The sequence below is a fragment of the Pteropus vampyrus genome, unplaced genomic scaffold (genome assembly GCF_000151845.1).
Source record: "Pteropus vampyrus isolate Shadow unplaced genomic scaffold, Pvam_2.0 Scaffold81, whole genome shotgun sequence".
Lineage (NCBI taxonomy): Eukaryota > Metazoa > Chordata > Mammalia > Chiroptera > Pteropodidae > Pteropus > Pteropus vampyrus.
Genome location: NW_011888862.1, coordinates 801,993 through 819,127, shown reverse-complemented (window position 1 = coordinate 819,127; position 17,135 = coordinate 801,993). Strand labels below are relative to the sequence as shown.

Below are 17,135 nucleotides of genomic sequence, written 5' to 3'. Positions count from 1 at the left end.
CGTGAGTGACCCATGTCTGCTGCTCCAGAATGACCTGCCAGCTCTCAGATCCATTCCAAGGACTCATAGGGCCTGCCTCTCAAAGACTCTGTGGGTTCCATGTAAAGGAATGGCTTCTCAGGCCTGGCATGACAGTTCACAGTCCAGTATGGCAACCAACAGTGCATGATGAAGGAAGCAGCCAATCGCATGAGTTGTTTCGAAACTTATGTTTTACTCAAAGGAATAGTTGCCGTGTCAAATCCATTTTGGTTTCAAATGGGAAAATCAGACTGAAGCTCTATATACTATTCAGAAAAGAAACATATCAGTTTACCGATTGATTCTCTTTATGCCGGACGCCAGTTTAACGCAAACTCTCTCCTCCTCTCCACATTCCCCTTACCCCAATCAACTAATTGTTTAATTCGAATTGACTTTTGTTTTTGGATATTGCATTAGCTGGACTTTATAACTGGCTATAAGAGGAACAAGGAGGGAAGAGTATCTCCTTTGTTCTAGATTATTTCTCTTTTCTTATGAGAGAGCTCATGTTGTGTTGGTACGTGCCATTGAGTTGGCTGTGTCTCCTGGCGGCCCTATGAATGAGTGACATCCACAATGTCCTGTCCTCAGCAGCCCTGCTCAGCTTGTGTAGACTCAGGCCCATGGCTTCTTTTGTGGAGTCAGTCCATCTCATATCTGGTCTTCCTCTTTTCTTGCTGCCTGCAATTTTTTCCCAGCATGATTATCTTTTCTAAAGAACTCCCCTTCTCATGATGCGCCCAAGTAGGACAGATTCCGTTTTGTCATTTTTTGCCTCCAGTGATGTTGCAGGCTTCCTTTGCTCTAGGACCCTCTCGTTCATCTTTCTGGCATCCCGGGTATCTGCAGAGCTCTCCTCCAACAATAGACTTCAAATGAATCCATTTTGTTCCTATCAGCCTTTCTCACTGTCCAACTTTTGCATCTGTAGATAGTAATTGGGAATATGAGAGTGTGGATGATCTCAGACTTGGTCTATAATAACACATCTTTGCTCTTGGTGACCTTTCCTAATTCTTCCTCTGCTACCTTTTAAAGTTTATCTTCCCCTCAACATCATACACAATAAATGCCTCTTTAAATGTGATAGCTTAAAATTGTGGAATTTTTCTAAAATTATTATTGGAAATTCTACTTACTTCAAAGGAGAATTTTCAACACAATGATATTTTTGAGACTGCTTGATGGTCATTCTATCAGCATAACTGCATTCTCCCTCCATTTTTTTTCTGTTGAAAACAAAGAAACAAACAAACAAATAAAAACACGGGAAAATAAACAAGTAAAAGAAACATAAGTAAATAAAAGTATCTTTTGTATTTCCAGTCAAGATGTCGAGAATAAAAATAATAATAAAATATTTTGAACTAAAAAAAAAAAAAAAATCTGTCCCTATTCCCTCAAGCCTTGAGTTTTTCTTTAAGTTCAGCTGTTCACTTAAAGCTTATATCTTGGAGGTCAGCCATGATATATTAGTGTGAAGGTCATCGCCTTTCCTTAGTGATCGCTCGGCCCTCCTACTGCATGGCAGTCATCCTTGCTGCCTGAGTCTTCCTTAGAACTGTCTCCTGATCTTTGTGACTCTCATTCTTCTTGTCTTCTCATCTCTCTGATCAATCGTTGTTGTTTTTTTCACCTCTTCTTTCCTTTTCCTTAATGTGGGCGTTTGCCAACTTTCTCTCTTCCTCTCTCCCTTTCTTCCCACGTATTAAATGTTATCTGTGTACCAGGACTATTATCTGAATCCATGCTTCCACCTGGTAGTCATGTGACATGCGTGACTATTGACCCTTGAAATGTGGCCAGTGTGATTGAGGGACTGGACTTTTTAAATTTCTTTTAATAAATTTAAATTTATACCCAATTCAGTTACCGAGAAGCTTTCAAAAAAGGAACTTCTTTCTTCCTCCCTCCCTGCTTGCCTTCCATCCTTCCTTCCGTAACAATCCTGTACTAACATGGCTTTCACTACTTCTCCTAAATAGAGAACCTCGCATCTTTATTTATAACTGATCCATTCTTCTAAATCCATCTAGACCAGGGTATCTCATTCTTGGCACTATCGACATTTGGGAGCCAGACAATTCTCTGTTGTCCTGTGCACAATAGGATGTTTAGCAGCATCCCTGGCCTCTGCCCACTAGGCGCCAACAGTATCCCCCCAAACTGTGACAACTGAAACTATCTCCAGATGTTGCCAACGGTGCCCTAGTGGGAAAAATTATCCCAGTTGAGAACCACCGAAATAGGCATTGCCCAGCGGTGAGTAGCAAGAAATGGACGTAGGTCTTAGAAGAGGAGAGATGGTTTTGAAAAGAAGTAGACTTTACCTAACAATGAGATTAATTGGTAGATTTTTCTCAACAGTGAGATTAATTTAACTTTTTCCCCACACATTAGAAAGGAAATATATTTTTGCTTTTTCTCACAGAAGGTAGTTAATTTTGGAAGGTTTTTGTTTTCATAAAAAGTTTTTAGCTATAAAGAGCTAAATGTTAATAAAGAGAGATGGCGTCCTTAGAATTTTCATCTTAATTCTGTATTAAAGATCATTTATTTGATCATTTTTCCCCATGTAAGAACAATAAACTTCTTTAGCAAAGCTCTGGAACATACCCAATACCAAAGGGAAGAATCATGTAGTTAAAGGTTAGACAAAGTGCAGGCTTAACCTTTAGACACTTCAATTAGACAAGGCAAACATTCTCTTTTCAGCCAAGTGTCTGTCTCTTCAGTGTCTATCAATTTAATTTTAACAGTTTTAACTAACTTTCTAAGAATGAAAGAAACTGTGTTTATATCCTGGCATTTTAGTCTTTAAAGAAGACTAGATTTAGGAGACCAAGAGCCTTGGCAAACTGAGCCTGCCATTCAAATTTTGCAGGGCAGACTTGCTGCCCAGGGAATTTTTTTTTAATCAAAATTGCCATTTTCAGCCTAAAAATGTTTAGATGTAAGCACCAAAAAGCAAACAAACAAACAAGAACAACTTACCACAAACTTTTGACTAGACAGTTATGCTCCTCGAAGATTAACCTCATTTTCAACCATCTTAGGTCTATTTGGATTTTCGTTAACTTTAAATCTTTCTAATAAAAAGACAAATAATAGAGTCATTTGTTTCCTATTGCTGCTGTCACATATCACTACAAACATCACAGCTTAAAACAGCACAAAATCTCAAAGCTGTGTCAGAAGTCACAAGTCCAACTTGGCTTGGCTGGTTTCGCTGATTAGGGGCTCACGAGGCTGAAATTGAGGTGTCAGCCGCCTGGCTCTTCTCAGAAGGCTGTGGGGAGAATCTGCTTTCAAGCTCATTCAGGTTGTTGGCTGGCCAACTTGATTCCTTGTGGTTGTAGAACTGGGGTCTGCATGTCCTTGATGGCTGTCGGTTGGAAGACTCTTTGCCCTGACAGCTGCCTGCATTCTTTCTGTGCTCTCTCCATGGCCCCCTCCAGCAACACGACTCTCACCCCTTCCCTCATCTCTCTGACTCCTCTGCCTTCCCCTCATGCTTTTAAGGGCTCATGTGATTCCATCGGGGCCACCCACAATATCCCAGGAAAATCTCCCTACTTTACGATCGGCTGATTTGCAACCTTAATCTCATCAGCAAAGTCCCTTCACAGCAGTATGAAGGTTAGTGTTTGATATGTAAGCAGGAGACAGGAAGCTTGGAGAGACATTTTAGAATTTTGCCTGCCACAGCATAGGTATATACGTGCAGCCAAAAGTCTTTCCCAACTCATTTTCCAGTCATAAGGTTCTCACCTCTTCCACCAAGTAGGTAAGCACTATTGTTAGCTTCTTGTTACCCTTCCAGAGTTTCTTTATATGTATAAATAAAGGATACATATATACATTCTACTTTATTTTTTGCTTTTAAAAAAATACCCTTCCGTAGAGAATGTTCTTCACCTTGTTCTTTCAGGTATGACTAAATCTTACAGAACTTTCCTTATTGGTATGTATAGAACTTCCACATTCTTTTTTTACAGCTTTAGAGCATTCCAGTGTGTGGATGTATCATTTTTTATTTAATCAGTTCACCGTTAGTGGACTTTAAGGTGGTTTCCTGTCTTTTACTGCAACAAATGATATCGAAACAAATGCATTATTTCACATATGTGCTGATGTATCTATAGAATGAATTTCCAGAAGGTGAATTTATAATTTTAATAGATAGTACCCGATCGCTCTCAATAAAGAATCAACCAGTTCATCATCCTTGCCCCAGCAATACTTGAGTGGTGGTTTCCTATGGTCTCACTAGCATGGAGTATTGTAAGACTTTTAGGTTTTAGCCAGTCTGATAGTTGAAAACTGGTATTTCCTTTTTTCATATGTATCATGTTGTAACATGATATTTGAATGTTACCACCATAAATATTTTTGTCTAACAGTATAATATTTTATATTTTTCTTATAATAGAATATTATTCAGCCAAAAAAAAAAGAAAATACTGATATATGCTATGACATGGATGAACCTTGAAAACAATATGCTAAGTGAAAGAAACCAATCACCAAGGACCATATGCTATATGATTCTATTTATGTGAAAAGTACAGGATAGGCAAATCCACAGAAACAGAAGGTACATTAGTGGTTGCTTAGCGCCGGAGGTAAGAAGTGACTGCTAATGGGGATGGGATTTCTTTTTAGAAGGATGAACATATTCTCAAATTAGATAATACCGATGGTTGCACGTCATTAAAATCGACTGTAAACCACTGAATTTTACTTTAAAAGCGTGAATTTTATGGTATATAAATGATATCTTTAAAAAACTAGGTCTAGTCCTTACTGTTCGCGTGACATGGGCGTGTGAATTATTGAGACTGCTTGAAACCCCAGATGTCTCTCTTTTGTAAAACGGAGGAGGGCTCTCGCCAGCGATGTGGGAAGGATGAGAGCCGATGATGTTCGTGGAGTCCCTGCTCATGGTCTGCCCTCAATACTTGGGAGTGCGCTGTCCCCTTCCAAATTTGTCCCTGCCCAAATCCCAGAGACGGTGCCTGCAGGGGAGGAAGGAACACCAAGGAAAAGGGGTGACAGGTTCCCAGTCCCCCTTCCTTGACTGGACTCTTTTTTTCATGCTCTGGTTCTTGTCTTAGGAAACCCGTGCTGGAATAGAATCAAGAATATCTCTTTGGACAGGAGAGATGACATGTTCATCAAAGGTCAAGTGTATGAAATCTTCTGCAGGAATAACATGACTAAAATAATGTGCTTTTCTTTTGCTTAAATTGTGGTATCTCTTTTCTTTTAAGCCACATGGTTGCCGAGCCCCATATAAGACAAATAATTTTTTTTTTTTTTTTAGGCAAGGCAACCCTTAGTTGACCTCATAGATTGCAAGAACCTTGTCAGCTTACAATCCCACATTTTTTATTTTTTACACCTACAGCACCTGGTCTTCCTAGGTGGTCTCCCATCCAAGGACTAACTAGGCCTGACCCTGCTTAGCTTCCGAGATCAGACGGGATTAGGCTTATTCAGGGCGGCATGGCCATAGACATAAGGCAAACAATTTAAAAGAAACTCTTAGAAACTCAGCATGTAAGGTTCTCTGAAAGAAATTGAGATGCATTTCTTATGTGAAAGGAAATGATTAAGTTGATTGATTTGGGGCGGGGGGAGTTTCTCAGTGTGGAGGAAAACAGATAATGTACATTGTCAAATGATTTTCAAGACATCGATTTACTTAACAAACATCGAATGTCTACTTTGTTCAAAGTCTTGTGTTGGGCACTCTTGGGGAATAAAGAATTAGACACAGTTCTTGAACAGAAGGAAGAAGAGAAACCCATGTTTTTGGAGAGGCTGATTCATTTAAGCCCCACGATAGCTCTGGACGATGATAACTAAGTTATTATTTTCCGAATTTGTTATGTCAGTTCTTTATTTCCAAATTATATACCTATTTTTCTCTCTTCAAAGAGCATATGATAATGATCGCAGAGTTCAAATGTTAAAATGTACCCACGCTTCACTTTAGAAACATTTCATTTTTAGCCCCAATTATTTTAAGGCGAATATATCAATTATCATCATTTTTAGCCCCAATTATTTTAAGGCAAATATATCAATAATCTGTCTTTTATATCTATGGCTCTATTGGCCTATTCATTTCAATTCATTTTTCTGTTATGTTAGGGTTTTACTAGGAATGATTTTACAGATGGTTGTACATCTCCTGAACAATTATCTTTCCTCTTCTATTTATAACCATGGTTGAAATATTTTGAAGGCTTCTTGATATCAAATAGTTGGATATTAAACCTACTGAATGATGTTTATCATTCATTCATATTTTCTGAATTTATTATACCCAATTTTTGGTATTAATGGGATTGAACTTGTTAAATATTATATAGTGGGTGATGAAGATTCAAATCCAGATCAGTCTGACTTATACATGTACTTTCTTTACTCTGTATTGTTCCTCTTATTTAAATTTCTTTAAAATATTTTCATAAACTGGGATTTTAAATATATTCTGGTACCATTTCACATATATGTAAATTCATAGGTTAAAAATACAAATTTTGAGGTTAATATATTTAATATGTTTTTAAAATATAGGTCTGTATACTTTACATACACATGCAATTAATTTGAGCAAAAAGTAAATAGCTATATGAAAAATCTGTATCTTTTCCACAAGGATTATATTTTTGTAGGAACTTGGTTCTCTATTTATTTGGCTAGAATAATTTTAGACATTTTAAAATAAGCAAGATTCTTTTCCCCAAAAATGTTGACATCTCTAACATCTATGTAGAGTCAGTTTTTTTTTAAAAATAACTTTTCTCTTTTATGCTGCTTTCTCTTCATCCATGGGCTTCAGTTGCCAGCAGAAATTATTGGAACTATTATGTGAGGTTTTTGAAACCTATAACAAGAATATTTTAGAGTCAGCAATAGAAGGCACATAATTCTGTTTTCCACAATGGGAAGCCATATGATAAAGGTTATACACTGATGAAAATAATATTTTGTAGCCAGCTTATAGAGACATAGATGGAGAGATTCTTACCTGGAGGCAGGTCGAGCTATTTGGTGTAAAAGTTCCATGGCCCTTGATGATCAGCTCATGGAAAATTTCCATTTCAATGAGCTGCTTTGACCATTTATTCAATAAACATTTAGTTAGTGTCTATTACATAAAATACACAATTCTTTGGGACGTGTGGGAAGAGTGACTCTATTTTCTAAAACAAGACAAGGAATCATTTTATATTTATGAAGACAATGGTATACAATATTTGCAATCGCCACAATCTTGGAGAATTCTTATTAATGTCATTATAGCTATCATCTTTCCTGTGCGTCTCTAAAAGGCAGAACGATGGACTGTTCTCCCTCACTTGAGAACTTCTTAATAGTTAAGGCAAGGAAACACTGTAAGAAGAAATAAGAGAAGATATGGATTTCTAGCTCTGGAGATTTTCAGGAAAAATTTAAAGAATGATTTATCCTAGATGGCCCAGATGGTTCTTCCCTGTACAAGGAGTGGAGCTTACGACCCCTGCTTACATGCCCCGATGACAGAAGCTAATGGGTAGAGCGAGGCTGAGGACTATTTGGGATGGCACGGATTGAGGTGACATGGAGAGGGTGTGGATTTAAGGAGAAAGAGCACCGATTTTGAGACGAGGGAAGAAGAAGAAGGAGCTAAATATAGAAGAGAAGTTGAAAGGCCGTAGGCAATCCCAATCTTCTCAGGAAAGATGGGTTCATCCAAGAGGGAAGCGTTTGGAGCTGGGTTGGGATCCCACGCAGAATAGAAATATCTGTAACATCTACTATTAAGCCACTAATGAGAAATCCTAAAGAAAAAAAAATCCTAAAATCCAGAGATTAATAAACGATCCCGAAAAACTAGTTTGGGATTTGCTCCAACATCACTTAGAAACTGTAGAGCAGGAATGAAAAAGTTCATTACTGAGACAGAAGTCAATCAAGGTTGAGGATTGGCAAGTTGGGGATCCAGAAAAGTCCCCTAAAAGAGGAATTCTTGGGTGAAGATAAGGGCAAAACTGAAATTATCAACTATTGGTACTCTCAGAACTGGGTCAACAAGCAATTCAGCTGCATGGGTGGTGTATTAGTTTCTTATCGCTGCTGTAGCAAATTACCACAAACTCAGTAGATTAAATAAAGCTAATTTATTATCTTACACTTCTGGAGGTCAGAAGTCCAAAATGAGTTCCCCTGGGCTGAGATCATGACGTCTTTAGGGATGATTCCTCTGGAGGCTCCAAGGGAACTGGCTGCTTCTTCCATTTTTTAGAGGCTGCGGACATTACTTAGCTCATGGCTGCATCGGTCCAATCTCTGCTTCCATCCTCATATCGCCTTGGCTAACTTTGATCCTCCTGCTTCTCTCTTATAAGGATGTTCGTGATTGCATCAGGCCTACCAGCATAATCCAGAAACCTCTCTCCGTCTCAAGATCCTTAACTTAATCACATCTGCAAGTCTCTTTGCCATCTAAGGTCACATATTCACAGGTTCCAGAGTTAGGACATAGACACCTTTGGAGGGGGGACATTGTTCATGTAACCACAGTGGGTGATCCACTGGGAAAGCAGGGAGGAGTCAAGGAAGTGGATGTCATTATGGGGCAGGAGATGTAGAAGGAATTAGGATTTGAAAGAGTTGAAAGGACATGAGGTTGTGGTCTATTAGAGGGCTCTCACACTTTGAGGTCCTGGTAGCAATAAATGATCGTGTATTGTGCTGCTTCCTCAAAGAAGAAGTGCCAAATAAATGAGTCTTAGTGCCCTAAAGTAGCGGTCCACAACCTTTATAGCACCAGGGACGGGTGCTCCTATGAAAATCTGACGCCTGATGATCTGAGGCAGAGCTGAGGCGGTGATGCTAGCGCTGGGGAGTGGCTGTAAAATCAGATGAAGCTTCGCTCGCTCATTCACCCGCTGCTCACCTCCTGCGGTGCGGCCGGGTTCCCAACAGGCCCTGAACCAGTACCCATTGACAGCCCAGGGTTGGGGACCCCTGCCCTAAAGGACAAGGATCTGTGAGGTGTGGTGTCAGAAAGGGCTTCAGTAGGGTTGTTAGAACCTTGGAGGCCAATGGCCTGAAAGGGAAGACTGTGGGGGATGCTCATTGTCTTTAAGGACCTGAGAAAGTGTCCCGGAATGAAGCAACAGTGAATGGCAAAGGAGAGATGGGTAAGCTTATGGCAAAAGACTTAACAACTAGGAATATTATTTTATGTCGATAGCGAGGCAGGAACCTAGAAGCTGCAGAGGAGAGCAGGGAATATTCTGTTGCCTCCCAGTCACTCTTGCCCCATCCCCAGGTCATGGCAGGTGTGGCAAGGAGCAGCTTCCCTTCCTTTAGAAAGGTCAGAAAGGAAAGTACAGCCTTAATTTAAGGGTAAGGGGCAGAGAGATGAGAGGATGTGACACTGTAGGGAGATGTTATCAGTAGACCGTGAGCTCCGAAACGGTAGGAGTGGGGTCATCTTCTGGGCACCGGGCCCAGGGGAGTTCTGAATGTTGAGAAGGAAGGTCTTTCTGGTGATCAGGTTGGGAAGACGTTCGTCCTTGCAGCGCCGAGTGCCCATGTGTGAAACAGGGCCCTGTCTTCCTGGATGGGGAAGGCCAGTACATTCTCTTGCCTAATATTACTCATCATGGAGACATGTCTGAATAAAAAATACCTACGTGCAGCATTGGAACCCTTAAAAAGCTTCTTTACAAACTACAATTTTTTTGACTCCTCTATTTGTGCAGTAGGTATTTATGTCCTTGTTGTGCAGATAAGCCCACTGGGCTAAGGGGAACTGTAGGACCAGCCAAGGTACATGTGGCTGATAAATGGCAGGGTTGAGGTTGATCCCAGATTCTCCTATTCCAAGTCCAACTTTTCTTTTTTTACTTATTCAGAAAGGCGAGTGGCCTAAAAAATACTGGCACAATTGAAAGGAGTGTGAGAAAAATAAGGGAGGTTTATTCAACCACCAGATAATTTTAAAATTGCTGCTCAGTAGAAAAGAGGAGAGAGTGGTTAAGAGAATTTTTAAAATTTAGAAATAAATATGAAAATGATACCATAAAATCTTAAAGGAAAAAAATTATTGCCTCATGACCTACTGTTGTATTGACTTATTGTTCACTCTGTGGTGAACCCCCAAAACGTTGGCTTAAAATTTTTCCATGTGGTTTGAACACTGCCATTCTGGCTTCCGAAATGACCATATCATTTTGGAATTTCAAGTGACAGAAATACAGGACAAACTCCCAAGCAAAACAGAACTGAAGTCATCCTTTACAAGATCTCCATTGGGCCAAAGTGCGGAGCGATTTAGTGGGAAGAGGGGAGGGGAGAGGAGGAGGGCAGAGGGCGCATACGTGTGAGTGCGCACGCGCGCCCGTGCCGCTATTTAATTGGGGGTTTAGAAATCACTGTTCTCTCTATACTGAATGTGCCCTCGCTATACTGTTTTGGGGATACTTTAGTGTTCTTGGGCCAACTAAAAGGAAAATCAGATAGACGGAATGAAAATATAACTCCCCCTTTCTTGAGTTTTAACTTAGAAGCTGTGAATACTAAGTAAATGCATAATTACTTTTAGCCAGGTCTTGAGAGGCTATCATTTAGCTAAGAGTTTAAACATTGTCCTAAATGTTTTTATTTCCGGGTTTTGGTAAAGATATGGAAAAGGAAGGGAGGCAAAGAAGAGTTGAAAGAAAAGAGGATTTTTATACACCCATGAAATTTTTTACACACATGTAATAATTACACACATGTAATTATCATGAAAAAAATTAAGCATTGTCAAAGATTGGGGAAACAAATTCCTTCAGGTGGCTACCCCCCCTCCCCCTTTTTCCCCCTTTTTTGGGCTTTCAACAAAATATTTTACCTCAACTCAATTATTCTGCTAATGTTTATATGAAGTACTCTGGAGGAATTTTAGATTTTATTTCTGCCAATAATTTAATTATATGTCAGAAGAGTTAGTTTATTTTAGCTCGACTAGTGATGAATACCTTCAGCTGAGGAATAAATCAGAGTTAAAAGATTGTGGGGTGGGGGGATTACTCATTTAGAACACTTTTAACTTTTTCCTGTGTCAGACTTAGAAGATGTACCTCCAAGGGAGACCAAATGCAATGCGCACCTGTAATGGATTTTAAGCATGGAGAAAAATCACTCTGTGATGCAGAGGAAATTAGGAACCCAGCGCAAGGGTTGCAAATCATATTAACGTTGTATTTTCATGTTCAGATAGAAATTCTGCTTGACAAGCAACCAGAGATCATTACCAAGCACTTTAAGCCTGAAATTCTCAGTAAATGCATGAGTACTCTCTTTAATGGAAAAATGATGCATCAATTGCCAGGAGACTGGCTTCCAGAAACGCATTTCCCAATTGCTAAAGGGATGAAATGGTATATATCATTGAAGACAGGTTGCTAGCAGGGAGGGAGGGATATCACGCTACACATTCCAAAAGGAATATGGAACTATTACATGGGGAATAAGTGTTCAGGCTAGGAAGTAAGAAGGCTACATAAAACATTCTCAGACACTCAACCCAACCTGAATGATTAGGCTATTCTCCAGAAAAAGTGAAGGGCGAAAGGCTTTCTCAGTTCAGTGAGTAAGTGCAATAACAGAGACGTGATGGAGACCAATTGGTTCTCTTCATTTTGTAACCATGGAAACCGATGTTGACTATCCTTCGGTCTTGCAGAGTTGCCTTCTCCTCTGTCTTCTTCACCTTCTCCTCCCCATGGGCATCTCAGCTCAACAGTTACTCCGCTGTGGAGGTCCGGCCTCTCGCCTGTACTGTTATCTTCCCTATCGTAGCTGTAGTTAGACCCGTCCCTTTTCACATCCTGTGTGTGGCAGCTTCGCCATTGTCCACAGACCACCCGAGTGCCAGTTTCTCTTTTCTAAGGAGCAGGAAAACGTTGACTTTGTGGGATCGTCGTGAGCAGAAGATGAGGTAAAGATACGTAAACTGCTGACCACAGAGACTGGCATATTTCCTCAATAATCGATGTTAGAGTTTTGAATGTCAACGGTCTTCTCCAAGGAAGACTGACGATGTCTCTTTCACTGTTTCTCATCTTCACTCTCCTTTGCTCCTTTACCTCAGCATTCATATCGAGAACATTTCCAGCACACTCTCTGCCACTTGCTTGGCCTCCAGCACTTCACGGGCCTGCATCTCTGCCTTACCTCTGATGCCTGTCCCTGCCACCACCGTCACTCAGAGTTGTCCGGTCATGAAGATCTCTGGCTCTGAATTATCACCTGCTTTCTCCCACCTCTTCCACATATTACATACGTTCCAGGCATGAGCTTACTTAATCCTCATAACGTTACGCTCAAGGCACTGTCGCTATTGCTATTTTAAACAGAAGAAAACTGGCACAGAAAGACAATGTGACTTGTCCAAGGCCACGTGCCCAGGAAGTGGCGGAGTCGCGTTTCCGAACCAGGTTAAATGGCATCAGAGGTCTGAAGCATTGCGTTACGCTTCCTCTCCTGGAGTAAGGCACTCTTGGAACATTGCCCACCGTCCCGTGGGAATCACAGACCTGTGGTTCCTCACCCGCCTCCATCCCAGGTCTCCCGCTGCTCCAGTCGTTTCATTGAATACCTTCCTCAGGGTCTCACATGCCCCTTCGAAGATGTGGAACCTCTAAGGGGTTTCACCTCTATGGGGGCTCCCTATCTAGTCTCTCGTGCCTTACTTCCCTCTCCTCATCTCTCTTGCCTCTCTCAGGAATGTCTCTGAATTCTATATCACCGGCCTCCAAATCTGCATTTTCCACAGCGCACTGCTCCTAAAATCCAACAGAATTCCACCCACCCCTAAAAGAAGCCATCTCTTCTTCCACATTTTTTATACCAGCGACTGCATCATTCGCTCAGTCTCCCACTGTCAAGCCGTGGCCCTCTCTGTCCTCCAGCATTCAGTGTGGTTTTGAGCTAACAGTTCTATCTACAGTTGTCTCTTCACTTCTGCCTCAGGCTTTTTCACTCCTGCTGTCCGCTGACTTCCAACACCTATTAACTCTCCGTTTCCTTACCGTCAGAGCCTCCCAGTGATTCTGCTCATCAGGCAGCAGTGTCCTAACTCCCATCTGTCCTCTTCATCTTGCACCCATTTGTCTTCTGAAGCCCACTGAACTCAGAAACTCAGATATTCCCAGTTCCTCGCCTTGGAGAAAGATAGAAGGTTATGTTTACGAAACATGGAGGATGTGATAGGACCAACAGTCAATTCACAAAGGTCGACACTTTGTGCTAATCCAGAAGGCAAGTGGGTCTCATGGCTTCAGAAAGAGCTCAAGGATCAGAAATGACTGTCTCAGTGAACTTTGAAGTGACAGAAAGAAAAATGAATTTCCACACACTTGCTGTTTATAGAACTACAGATATAATTTTGTCCGTAGGTGTTTTGAATAGTAATTTGAAAAACAATCGTTAGAATAGATGAGAGAGAAAAACACGCATAGAGTAGAATCAAATAAAATTATTTTGGTAGTTTGCACTCAGCAGCAATTTAGCAGATATCCAATTCAAATAAGTGTTTTTGTATTACATATTTCACACACAACTGTTTAGTATAAATCCTTCCCGATCAAATGTGGAGCCAGTGATTCAGGAAAGATCTAAACATGTATGCGATGCATATGCTTGATGCAAGGAAATAAAGGTATGAAGTGAACTAATGAATGTAGTGAATGGGCGATGGTTAGATTGATGATTTCCTGAAAAAGAATATCCTAATATGAGTTTTCGACATTAGAAGCAGAAAGACGTAGTGATTCACTGACTTGATTCAAGGTCAACTTTCTCTGAATGTCATTTCTTACCCTGCCTTCTAGCCCCAGGCTGGAGTGCTCTCCCTTGGAGACCTACTTCCTAGGGCCACGTGCATCTTTTTTTTTTCCTGCTTTGATCACAGTATGTCATCACCTTTGATTTTCTTTTCTACTTCACCGTCTAGACTTGGGCTGTTCAATATGGTAGCCACTAGGTACATGTGGCTATGAAAATTTTAAATTAATTAAAATTAAATACAGAATTTTGTCCCTAAGTCGCACTAACCACATTGAAGTACTCATTAGCCACAGGTGGCTAGTGGCTGCTATATCTGACAGTACAGATATAGAACATTTTCATCACTGCAGAAAGTTCTATTGGATTGCACTTATAGCCTCTGATCACCTTAAGGGATTGATTTTAGCCTTTTTATTTTTACATTCCCTACACCTAGCACATAGTGGGAGCTCAGTAAATATTTGTGGGATGAATAAGTACAGGGAGTTCACCCACGAAAGTGAGAGAAATCATTCATAACCTATATTATTTTGAAGCTATGTGTTCAGGTTTCTCTCATTTGTTTGGTTGCTCTGGTGAACATTTGATTGTAATTAGAAATGATGGATTAAAGACAGAATTCCTTGAATTGTGTGCAAGATTGGCAAATATGTGTGCATTCAAGTGGTCTGAGCTCCAAAGACATTGTTTTCCCCAAGGATTAGTGGATATTGTCTCTGGGTATAACCATCCAGCTGTGAGGTTTGCCTGCAGAAATTTGTTAATAAAGGACATTTCTCTTCTAAAATCTTGAAAATGCCCGACTGTTTACTTTCCTTTTGAAGTGTCAGGTTACCAAATGTAGCACTACAACTACATTATGCTTTTTTTTTTTTTTTTTTTTTTTTTTTTAAACTGCAAGACTTCTCACCCTTAGCAGATGTGCTTGTTTGAATCTAGAAAGGTTTTTTTTTTTTTTTTTTTTTTTGTATTTTGAAAGATTAATTTGATTTGAAAACTGATGTTTAAAGAGATTGGAGAAAAATGCATCCAGGAAGTAGCATCAGATAAAAGGCTTCAGTAGTGCGTGTTGACAATCAAGACATTCCCAATCGAGCTGCCTTAAACCACAAAGAGAGGGATCAGCTCACATAAGGAAACGTTCAGAGTCAGAGCATGTTCAGGGTAGTTGATTCTGTGACTTAAAGATGTCATCGAGGATCCAGGTTCTCAACATCGCTTGCCTAGGTCATCTTGATGATTGGTTTAACTTCAGGTAAGATGGCAGAAGAGGTTCCCGGGATCACCAACAGACACATTGCTTTCCAGAGAAAGAGGAGAGACAGTCTCTCCTGTTGCCCTCTCAAAAGGCGACCTTCCCCAGAAGCCCTTACCTGACCTCCTGTCATCTCCCATTGAGTATAATAAGGTCGCATACCCATTCTCCATCCAGCCACTGGTGAGAGGACTAATATATTACTCCAGATCAGTCAGGTCCACAGGAGGAGCTGAAAATAGGTTCAGCCTCCCTAGCATGAAACACATGATGGCACAGGAGTGAGGGATGTTTGAATGAAATAGAGATCCCTTAGCAAGAAATGAAGGGGATCCATGTTGTGTGGTTTACTAACAATTCCTGCTAGTAAGTGGGAGAGCTGGGCCTCAAAACCACTGCTCTTTGTGTGCAAAGGCAGCCCTCTTCCCACTAAGCGATCGATATGTTATTCTGAGAGGAAGGTTTAAGCTTGTGGAAAGTGAAGCATAGCGCGTCCAAGGTCATGGTTTGAAGTCCAAGACAGAGCTGGTAGTGGGGCCGTGTTAGGCCAGAGGGCAGAGGAGCAGAACCTCAGCCTGGAATTTGTTACTGACGAACAATGAAGACTTGGGGAAAATATTTAACATCTCCAGGCTTCTCTCCCCAAAAAAGGGTTTTACTAGATCAGGCCTTGACAAACCATGGCTCTTAGGCCAAATCTAGCCCATCACCTGTTTTTGTAAGGAAAGATTTTATTGTAATACGGTCATGCCCATTTGTTTACATACTGTGTATGGCTGCTTTCACTATGCAACAGCTGAGCTGAGTTGTTGTGACAGAGACCATATGGCCAGCAAAGCCTCAAATATTTACTATCTGGCCCTTTACAGAGAACATTTGCCGACCTCCGTACTGATCAGTGATTCTGCACTTTGGTAGTACCTTTAAACATGTATAAATCAATGATGTCTGAATCCCACTACCAGAAATTTGTATTTAATTGATTTGGGGTGACACCCAGGCATTGCTACGTTAAAAAAAAATCACTCCAGGTAAATCTAACATCTAGCCAGAAGTTCTCTAAGTGTAACATTCTTTGAGTCTACAAAGAAGTAGATGTTCAGAGTAAGTTCTCTCTTAAATTACTCAATGGTCAGACCAGAATTTGAATAATTGGAATTTAGATCCCTAAAGCTTGGGCTTTTTACCACCACTTACCAGCTAATTACTACTAACTTCTCTGAACCTCTGTCTCTTCATCTACAAAATGGGGATAATTGTATTTTCCTGCTTGCCTCAGTGATCAAATTGGAATGGAGTGTCCAAATGTACCTTGAAAACTGTCAAGTGTTAAATAATTGTAAATACGTTCTTGGAAACATTTTCTGGAATCACTGGAAGAGGCTTCAAAAAGAATATTTCTATTCTATAACTCTGGTGGGAAAATTTGGCTTAAATACGTATTTTCCAAATTTCATTCTATTTTATGTTTTCAAATCTCCAGGTAGATAACAGCCTATAGCTCTTCCTTCTACAGTATTCGCAGTGCTCTTATTCAAACACTTTGGCATGTCCTTTGTAGTTTTCATTTATCCCATCTTGTTACAGATCTTGGGGCTTTTTAAATCATTCTCCAACCATTAGCTTCCCCGGCCTTCTTTCTGGCTGTGCGCCTCTGAATGCATGCCAGTGACTATGAAGGCTTTCCAATCTTTTTTGGACATTTTTTTCCCATTTTCTCTTTAATGAAATGCCTGGACCTGTCTACATTTTTCCAAGTGTGATCTCATCAACGTCTTCTAGAAAGAGGGTCATCTCTTCACAATCATGGAGTGAAGCCTGTGAGTGTGCCCTAAACGGCGATGTAGCCATTGGCATTGCTACTACTTGGTTTTTCTATTACTATTCCTAAAATGGATTCACTTATTTTTTTTGTGTCATTTTTTTTCTAAACATAAGAATTTTTACTTTAGCGTTTCTGGAATTTTTCTACATTGAATTTTTCTTTTTCTTTTCTTTCTTTCTTTCTTTTTTTTTT

The 17,135-nt window shown here is 40.3% G+C and overlaps 1 protein-coding gene and 1 pseudogene across 1 annotated transcript in view; one reads left to right on the top strand and one right to left on the bottom strand.

Moving 5' to 3' along the window:
• MID1 (midline 1) overlaps positions 1–17,135 on the top strand; it is a 582,697-nt gene that overhangs the window by 122,923 nt on the left and 442,639 nt on the right. The window lies entirely within an intron of this gene.
• On the bottom strand, positions 5,426–5,544 carry LOC111741726 (annotated as a pseudogene).